This window comes from Alexandromys fortis, unplaced genomic scaffold, assembly GCF_014885135.2.
Source record: "Alexandromys fortis isolate MF-2015 unplaced genomic scaffold, M_Fortis_MF-2015_v1.1 scaffold_32, whole genome shotgun sequence".
NCBI lineage: Eukaryota > Metazoa > Chordata > Mammalia > Rodentia > Cricetidae > Alexandromys > Alexandromys fortis.
In genome coordinates, this window is record NW_026067938.1 from 9,554,449 (window position 1) to 9,563,785 (window position 9,337).

Sequence of the window (9,337 nt, forward strand, 5' to 3'; positions counted from 1 at the left end):
GATGAGCGGGTATAGCTGTAGAAATATACCGACTGCTTTGGGTAGATGTTGCGGTGTGGTAGAACTGGAACTTGTGGACGATAATGCTCAGCTTTTAGAGAAAACTTCGGACTGATTTCCAGAGTGGCTCTGTCATTTGTGCTCCCACCGGCAATTAATGAGTGTTACCCGTTACCCACAACCTCCTTAGCATCTGGTGCCTTAGAGTATTTTCTAAAAGTCATGGAAAGTATTCTGTATTCGCTTCTATATGGTGTAAATAAATAAGAACAACATTTACAATATAAATAAAAACACCAAGTTTAGTTTATCTTACAGTGTAGGAAGAAATGTAAGTAACATTCAGAGAGTCCGGTTTGATCACATGCTCATTCAGTGAATATGGCTGACAATGGGGGTTGACTGAGAAGCCATTGATAAAGGCACTGGAACTTGTTTCTACTGCACGTACTGGTTTTTGGAACCCTAGACTTCCTAGGCCTGGATATATTGGGGAGAGCCTTGAACTTCCCACAGGGCTGAGTTCCCTGCCCTTTCTTAAGGAGGGAGGAGGAGGGAAGAGGTTGAGTGAGCGGGAGGGGAATGGGAGGAGGGGAGGATGTGTAAATTTTTGAATGGAAAAATTAAATAAATAAATTAAATAAATAAAAGAATAAAAGGAGGTATGGTGCCCAATTATGCATTTAATGCAATGAATAAATTTGCTAATTTAATCATCTAAAAAAAAGAAGTAAGGAAATGAGATTCATTCCCTCTGAAGATAGGAGAACATAACATATAAGGGGAAGAAAGTCACTATTACTCACATAGAAGAGGAAAGCAATGATGGAAAAGACCATAACTGTACTCAATAAGCAGGAAACTGTTGTGTTATAAAATTTAAATTGATATCATTGAACTAATAATATCAAAGATAGCAAAGATAATGTTGATTTTCAGCTTATAAACTCATTGCTTTTGAGAAAATGTTGAAAAATAAAACATTCAGAAATAATGTGGGGAAAAGGACAAGTTATTAATAGCTGGGAGTGTATTAGAAACATATTTGCACAGTAACAAGCATACTTTACCACAATTAAACAGAAAATCCATGATCACTGCTGACACACTATGGAAAATTAATTGATTTGAGCCCAGTTTTTGCTACCTTACTATCTAAACTGACTTCATTATGAGTTACTTATGCATGCCCATTGTTTAACTGTTTTCTTTAGCCCTGATGCTCTGATTGATCAACTCTGCCAAAGACATACTATTAAAGACAAGTGCATGCAACCAGACAAAGTGCAGACTAAAAGGGCAAAGACATCCGCTGTCTGTGGGTGAGGCCGTGGTTTATGAGAGGATCATGATCCTTCAGCACTGCCTGTGGATGTTGCTTTTACTCTCCACATGGTCCCCAACTGCGCATGCTAAGTACAGCAGTACTCCAGAAGTAGTGATACCCTTGAGGGTCACTGACACTACTAGACATGATATTTCCCCAGATTGGCTATCCTATAGCCTGCGCTTTGGGGGAAGGAGACATATTATCACCATGAAACACACGAAATATTTTATGTCCAGAAACTTCCTACTGGTCACCTACAGTGACAAAGGTAACCTCCTTGTAGAACAACCTTTTGTGCGAAGTGACTGCTACTACCATGGCTATGTAGATGGAGATCCAGATTCCATTGTCATTATTAATACCTGTTTAGGGAGTTTGCAAGGCATACTAGAGATAAATGGCACAGCATATGAAATCATGCCAAAGAATCTGACTTCCACATTTGAACATCTCATATACAAAATAGACAGGGAGGACTCAGAATTATTTTCTAGAAGATGCGGGTTAACAGAAGAGGAAATAGCTCGACAAAGGAAGATTCAAGAAAGCAAAGACTCCACACTTATGCAAAGCCAATATGAGAATTGGTGGACCCACCACAAGTATCTTGAATATTTTGTGGTGATAGATAATCAACGATATGTTTATAGAGCAAATAATGTCACAATCTGCATGCTAGAAACGTTTGAAATTGTCAATGGATTAAATGGTTATTATCTTCAAATAGATATTAGTGTGATTATAACTACACTGCAAGTTTGGACCCAAATAAACGAAGTCAATGTAACACGAAGTATAGGCCAAGTCCTAGGGGATTTCTGCAGTTGGAAGAATAGACACTTTCAAAATCATATTAGACATGATCTTGCACATCTTTTACCCAGGCAAGGTTATGGTGGAACTTTAGGGCTAGCTTATGTAGGTACAGTTTGCACATCATATAATTGTGCAGTTAACAGTTTTATGTCTGATACAATAACAGACCTGTCATTCATCATAGCACATGAGATGGGTCATAATTTGGGTATGGATCATGACGAGAAATACTGTACATGTGGGTTATCAAATTGTATCATGGACCCAGCAAAATCTGATTCCCCTAAGTTCAGCAACTGCAGTTATAATGAGATGTATTCCACGGTTACCAGGAGAAATTGTTTGAATAATGATCCAGATATATTCGTAACCATCAACCTCACCTTGTGTGGGAATAATGTGGTTGAGGAAGGAGAGGAGTGTGACTGTGGATCCTTGGCATCCTGTCTACATGATCCATGCTGTAACGAAGAATGTGTGTTCAAACCCAATGCTGAATGTGCTCAAGGGCTTTGCTGCAAAGACTGCAAGTTCAAACCACCAGGAACAGTGTGTAGAAGACCGAGAAATGAATGTGACCTTCCAGAGTGGTGCAATGGGACTTCAGCTGAGTGTCCAGAAGACGTATACAAGAAAGATGGGAGCCCTTGCAGGGGTGAAAGTTATTGCTATAAAATGAAATGTCCTAAACGAGAAGAACACTGTCAGAGGCTGTTTGGCAAAACAGCCAGGAGTGCAAATAAGAATTGCTACATGAAAGTGAACAAACAGGGTGACCGTTTTGGTAACTGTGGTAACGATAGCTCTAACTACAGAAGATGCGATAATGCTGATGTACTCTGTGGACGAATTCAGTGTGAAAATGTAAGACAGATTCCACAGAGGAGAAGCCATGAAACAGTGCATTGAACTCACTTCAATAATGTCAACTGCTAGAGCATAGACTATCATTTTGGAATGACATTAGCAGACAGTGGAGCAGTGACAGATGGCACAGATTGTGGTCAAGATCTTATATGTGTTAACAGGAAGTGCATCCATAAGTCTTATTTGTTAAGTAACTGTTCAGCATCCCAATGCAATATGAAAGTAGTCTGTAACAATAAACATCACTGCCATTGTGATGTCAACTGGGAGCCACCAGACTGTCAACTAAGTGGCTTTGGAGGTAGTATAGACAGCGGACCACCTCCAAGAATATATCCTAGAAGTCCAAGGTGGGTAAGCTCATACTAGGTTTTTTAATTCTGTTTTTGGTTTTGTTACTTTCCTTGATTTTCCTAATTACAAAAAAAAAAAATCACAGCACAAACTAGGAGAAATGCTACAGCCAGAACCTCAAACCCTCAATGAAGCTTTACATGATGGTTTACCTCAGAAAGTTGACAAAAGTTAAAAGAAAAAAAAGAAAAGAAATAATAAGAAAATATTTACTCTATCAGAAATCCATCATGTATTAGTTTGTTGACTTCTGAACATAGAAATATTACTGTGTGTGTAAGAAATCCCAGACCACAAATTCTGGAGACCTCCGTGCTTGATTTTCAAAACCATTCATTACCAAATAAAAGAAGGGCCTACCACAACTCATCCTTTTCTTTATTTTAATCAGTTTGTTGCCTCATTTTTAATGGAATTGATGTCTGTTGGCCATTAGCATGGGTCTAACCAATGGCCTCATGTCTGTGTTTCTTTGCATTTGTTTTTTTTTTCTCGGCTCTAAACCCCTTCTTCTTTTCATTTTTGCTCTGTCACATAGAGAGAAGGAATTTCCAAATACCATTTCCTCATGGCAATTCCTGTATGCTAGAATCTGACACTTGGGAAGCCGCAGTGAGATTTGAAACTTGAGAGAATGGTTTTGTGGTTCCTGGCATTGTTGCTGCAAGTCTCCGCTCTCACCTGGATGGTGACGTCACTCCACAGATAATTTTAACATGGATTTGAAAACTCAGCAAAATATCTGTCCCAGTTAAGGTTAATATTGCTATTATGAAACACCATTACCGCAGCAAGTCAGGTTGGAAAGAATTCATTTGGCTCTTATTTCCTTATCACTATCCATCATCTGAGGAGATCAGGACAGCAACTCTAAAGGGGCAGGAACCTGGAAGCAGGGATTGAGACAGAGGCCATGGAGAGGGGCTGTTTACTCACTTAGTCCTCCCGCCTTGCTCTGTGTTCTTTCCTTTACAACCAAGGATCAACAGCCAGAAGTGGAATCACCAAAAGGGGGGAGGGGCCAGGGACCTCTCTATCAGTCAGTAAATAAGAAAATGTTCTGCAGACCTGTCTACAGCCTAATCTTATGGGGGCATTTTCTCAGTCAAGGTTTCCTCTGCTCAGGTGCCTATACCCTGTATCAGGTTAGCATAAATCAAGCCAGCAAAAACCCTTTGTCAGATGTAGACAGTCAGCACAACTATGAAACATCATACTCGGAATTCTGATCTCTGGTCTCTAAGCCATCTACTATCTCCAGACATGACTGTCCCAATTATCTCCTTTCAGATTATCCTCCCACAGTTGGGGAACAGCCTTCAAAGCTATGATTGACTATGCACATCTACTTCCCTTTGATCTCTAGTCCCAGTGTAGAGAGCCACACAATCCAGTTAGGATGCTTGATCAACTCAAGCATGAGTGTTTCTAATCATGGAAAGATGCCAAACTTTATTCCTATGCTGAAATCTGAATCTCGTCACTTCCCTTTACTAATAAGGAAAGATAATTTTTGCTGGCTATGATTTCCTTTAAGTCTATAATGAGAAATGGTAAACCCTGATGCTCAACAATTAATCACCTTCATTACAAAATTAAATCATGAAGATATTGACAAATTTGTTTCAAATTAAATAAATAGAAGCAAATATAGTATTCTTTGGAAATAAAATCAAAATTCCCATTAAATGTTTAAAAGAACAAATTTTAGATGCAGAGAGAAGTCTGTGCTCAAGCTAGCTTCTGGTCTCCAACCTAAACTAACCACCCATCATGCACTGCAGTTATGCTTAGGCTTCCCCAAATAGGTCCATTCCCTGCTTCCTCCATTATATGGTTCTTTACCAAGGGTCTAGCCTAAAGACAATTCTGGATCATGTCATCCACATTTTCTGCAATCTGTTTTATCTATTTATGGCCCCATCACCAGTTGCCAAATGATGTGGGAGTCCCCTCCGTGTGTTGCTTGTATTGGTTAGTGAATAAAGAAATAGCCTTGGCCTGATAGCACCGAACTTAGGTAGGCCGTGAAGACAAACAGGCTTAACTTTCACAATATCTGACATAGTAAATCTATCCAGAAGAGATAAAGAGGGATACTCCATTCTTACCAACTTAATCAAGAAGACCTTAGTGTCTTCAGCATACATGCACCATATTCTGCTACACTCTGTATCATAAAAGAATTTGCGACTGGGTTTAAGGGACAGATTAACATCAATCCATTAATAGATGCTGATTTCAATACTCCTTTCTCCAGTACATATGTGACGTAAACAAGAATTGTACAAAGAAAAACAAAAATAATTGGCATCATGAATCATAATGGGCTTGATATTAGCTACAGAATATTGCACCCAAACACAACAGAATATATACATTCTTTCCATCAGCACATGAAAGCACTGGGCGCCAGGCTAATCAAAGAATGTCTCACAGGTCTTTATGAAGGATAACAGGAACTAGTTCTTAGTCTTTATCCAGCTGGGCTGGATAAAACTTGAGGGTGTCAAGTTTTCAGTTCCTGGAAACTGGACTTTTCCCCTGAATGTCTGTGGCAATCAGTATCAAGATTCTGTGTGCTTGCTCTGTGACACACTTGAGAGAGCCTGTGTTCCCTTTACACTACATTGCTTGATAATCTTCCTGCTGACTCTGTCCCATTCTGAGAGAGTTTCCAGCTGACTCTGTCCGTGGACTACAAATAGTACCAGAAACAGTGCTGCTGAATAAATGCACTGGCCTGAGTGATCAGCATACGTAGTCCTGGCCACAGCATTCTGTCCTGTTTTTGTTTTTTTTTTTTTAATTTTTAATTTTTTTTAATTTTTAATTTTTAATTTTTTTTTTTTTGAAACACGGTTTCTCGGTGTAGCTTTGGAGCCTGTCCTGGAACTCCCTCAGTAGAGCATGCTGGCCTTGAAATCACAGAGATCCACCTGCTTCCTTCCAAGTGTTGGAATTAAAGGTGTGAACCACTACCACCTGGCTGTTCGTTTTCTTATCCATGGTTCTCCCTCACTGAAACCTTGCAGTTTGATACCCTCATTTGTGCAGATTCAGGTTGCTGAAGCTTTTCTAAAATAGAACACATTGGGGAGCACAAAGCAAATAATTAGAAATTCAAAGAGATCAGATAATACATTGTGTCATATCTGATGGTAATAAAATAAAATTTAAAATTCAGAGAAAATAAATTTCTAGAGTATATGCTAATGCATAGAGATCAAACAACTCATTGTTGAATGATGGGTAGGTCCAAGAAGAAATCAAGGGGGAAAAAGTGTTCCTGAAAGTATATGAACCTCAAAACACAATACAACCAAATTTCTGGAATACATAGAATGTAATTATAGTTCCAAGTACCTACATTGAAAAAGAAATCAGACCTCTAGGACATGACCTAATGATATAATGCAAAAAAAAATTATTTAAAAAAATAGAAAACTTAGCCAGTGGTAAAAAGTTGTAAAAATCAGAGCAGAAATCAAAGAAATTTAAACAAAGAAAACAATATAAAACTATCAAAGAATCTAAGAGCTGGTTTTCTTTGAGAAGCAAAGTTGCAGACCCTTCACCCAACTCATCCAAAAAAAGTTAAGAGCAGACCCAAATCAATGGAGCCAGTGACGAGGAGGGAAACATGACAGCGTACATCAAAGAAAATCAGATCGCTATGAGGGATTACTTTAAAAGCCAGTGCTCCTCATGGAAGCTGCAGTGACACAATGAGCCACACAGTCAACCTTTTTATCCACATATCTTCACTTGTAAGTATTCATTGCAAAAAGTCACTGATCTGATTCAAGGCCTCTGCTTTCTGTTATACTATCAATGTTGGGCTCTCACTAGAACTCCTCTTGATTACTGATTTTTCTTTTTTTTTTCTCCCTTTTCTTCACTTTTATATTTTACTTTATTTTGGGGATACTTTGCAAAGGGGGCAGGGAAGTTAATGGGTTACGGATGCATGATGTGAAAGGCACAAAAAAATAAATAAAAAAAAAGAAAATTAAAAAAGATAGTACTCTATTAAGCTGCAAAACCTGAAAGAAAAAGAAAGGAAGGGAAAAGGTTATCAATATAAATTAACAATCTAAAGAGATTCATAAAATTTATAAGATTGAAATATTATAAAATTTATAAAATTGAAATAAGATTGAAATAGTAATAAAAGGCCTTCCAGCTTTAAAAAAAATGGTACACACTGAACATAGCAGACAAGGAGGACTACTGAGACCTCAAGAACAATGGCAACGGGTTTTTGATTCTACTGGACCTATTGGTTTCGTGGGAGCCTAGGCAGTTTCGTGGATGCTCACCTTACTAGACCTGGATGGAGGTGGGCGGTCCTTGGACTTCCCACAGGGCAGAGAACCCTGATTGCTTTTTGGGCTGACGAGGGAGGGGGACTTGATTGGGGGAGGGGGAGGGAAAGGGGAGGCGGCGGTGGGGAAGAGACAGAAATCTTTAATAAATAAATAAATAAATAAAAATGAAAAACAAAAACAAAAAAAATGGTACAATGCCAGTTGAATTCACAACAGAATTCTAACAGACATTCAGAAAAGGTTTATAGGCCATCATTCTCAAACATTCGAGGACATAGTAAAAAAAGGAAAGCACACAAACTCCTAAGAAACCAATAACAGCATAAAACCAAAGCATGGCACAATAAGAACAAACCTACAAGCCAATAGCCATGATAGATATAGACTCAAGATGCTCAATAACATACTTGCAAACAGAATACAGACATACATCACAAACACCACGTTAGAGGAACAAGTTATCTTTATTCCTGAAATGCATGCAAGGATCACCATATACAGGTGAATAAATGTAATAAAGCCATGATTTGATTTTACACAAAATTGCATGATCATCTTCAACAGACACAGAAAATGCCTTTGACTAAACCCAACATGATTTCATGATGAAAGTCTTAGAGAATGTAGGATAAAGGGAACACAGCTCAACACACGAAAGTCTGTGTATAAGAACCCTGCCGTGAACATCAACCTAAATGGAGAAAAAAATTAAATCAATCCCACTGAAGTCAGAAATGAGACAGATTCCTCCCCTCTCCACTCCTTTCCAACATTATGCCTGAAGTGCCTGCTGGGGCAATGAAGCAAGAGAAGCAAATTAAAGAGATACAGAAGAGGAAAGAAGAAATGAAACAGGGTTTGCAGATGTCATAAACTATACATTAAAAATACCAACAACTCTACCTTCATTGTAAAATGTATCCTGCCAGTAAAAGAACTGGCTGAGAAAAATACCTTGCTTGTTTACACTTTGTTAATCTATAGCAAGTTGCTTGGACATGAGTGTAGATGGGTTCCTGGGGATAATTTGTTTATCACCTGCAATCTGTAAAATGTTTAATCATGTAAGGGATATGGAAAACATATTGTTTTTTTTTTACTTGTATTCATTATAATCATTCACTTGAAAAACAGAATGTAACTTCAAGGCAAAACACCACTAGAAACAGACTCTCACTTGGCAATGATCCATCAGACAGTGTAGGAACTTGCAGGCTTTTTTCTCTCTCACTATATTGGTCATTCTTTGGATGGTTTTTAGTTTTACTTTATCAGTCATACATACAATAGCTGTAATTTTCCTTTTTTTTTTTCCCTATTCTTTCAGCTGAACTAGGCGCCTCCTTTTTAGCCAACTCTTCGTATTTTACCTTCCATAAGAGGAAGTTCCCTGCTGTTAAGCAAGCTCTCAGCACCTGAAACTAGTCATCTGGAGTCGTCCATCTGCCAGTGAGTCCCTCTATTAAAGTAATTGTGTATGGGGAAGTGGGACCATTGTCTACTGTAGCCTGTTTTGTTTCTTTCAAGTGTTGAAACGCAGGGCTCAGAGGCTCCTGGACAGGAACTGACTTGAAAACCTCTTCTCCAAGGAATGCTTTTCATGGGGACACGAAGGTACCATGAAAGATTCAAAGGAGTG

The 9,337-nt window shown here is 38.5% G+C and overlaps 1 pseudogene; it reads left to right on the forward strand.

Moving 5' to 3' along the window:
- The first annotated feature begins 1,318 nt into the window (after positions 1-1,318).
- LOC126504778 (disintegrin and metalloproteinase domain-containing protein 26A-like) lies at positions 1,319-3,462 on the forward strand (annotated as a pseudogene).
- The last annotated feature ends 5,875 nt before the right edge of the window (positions 3,463-9,337 follow it).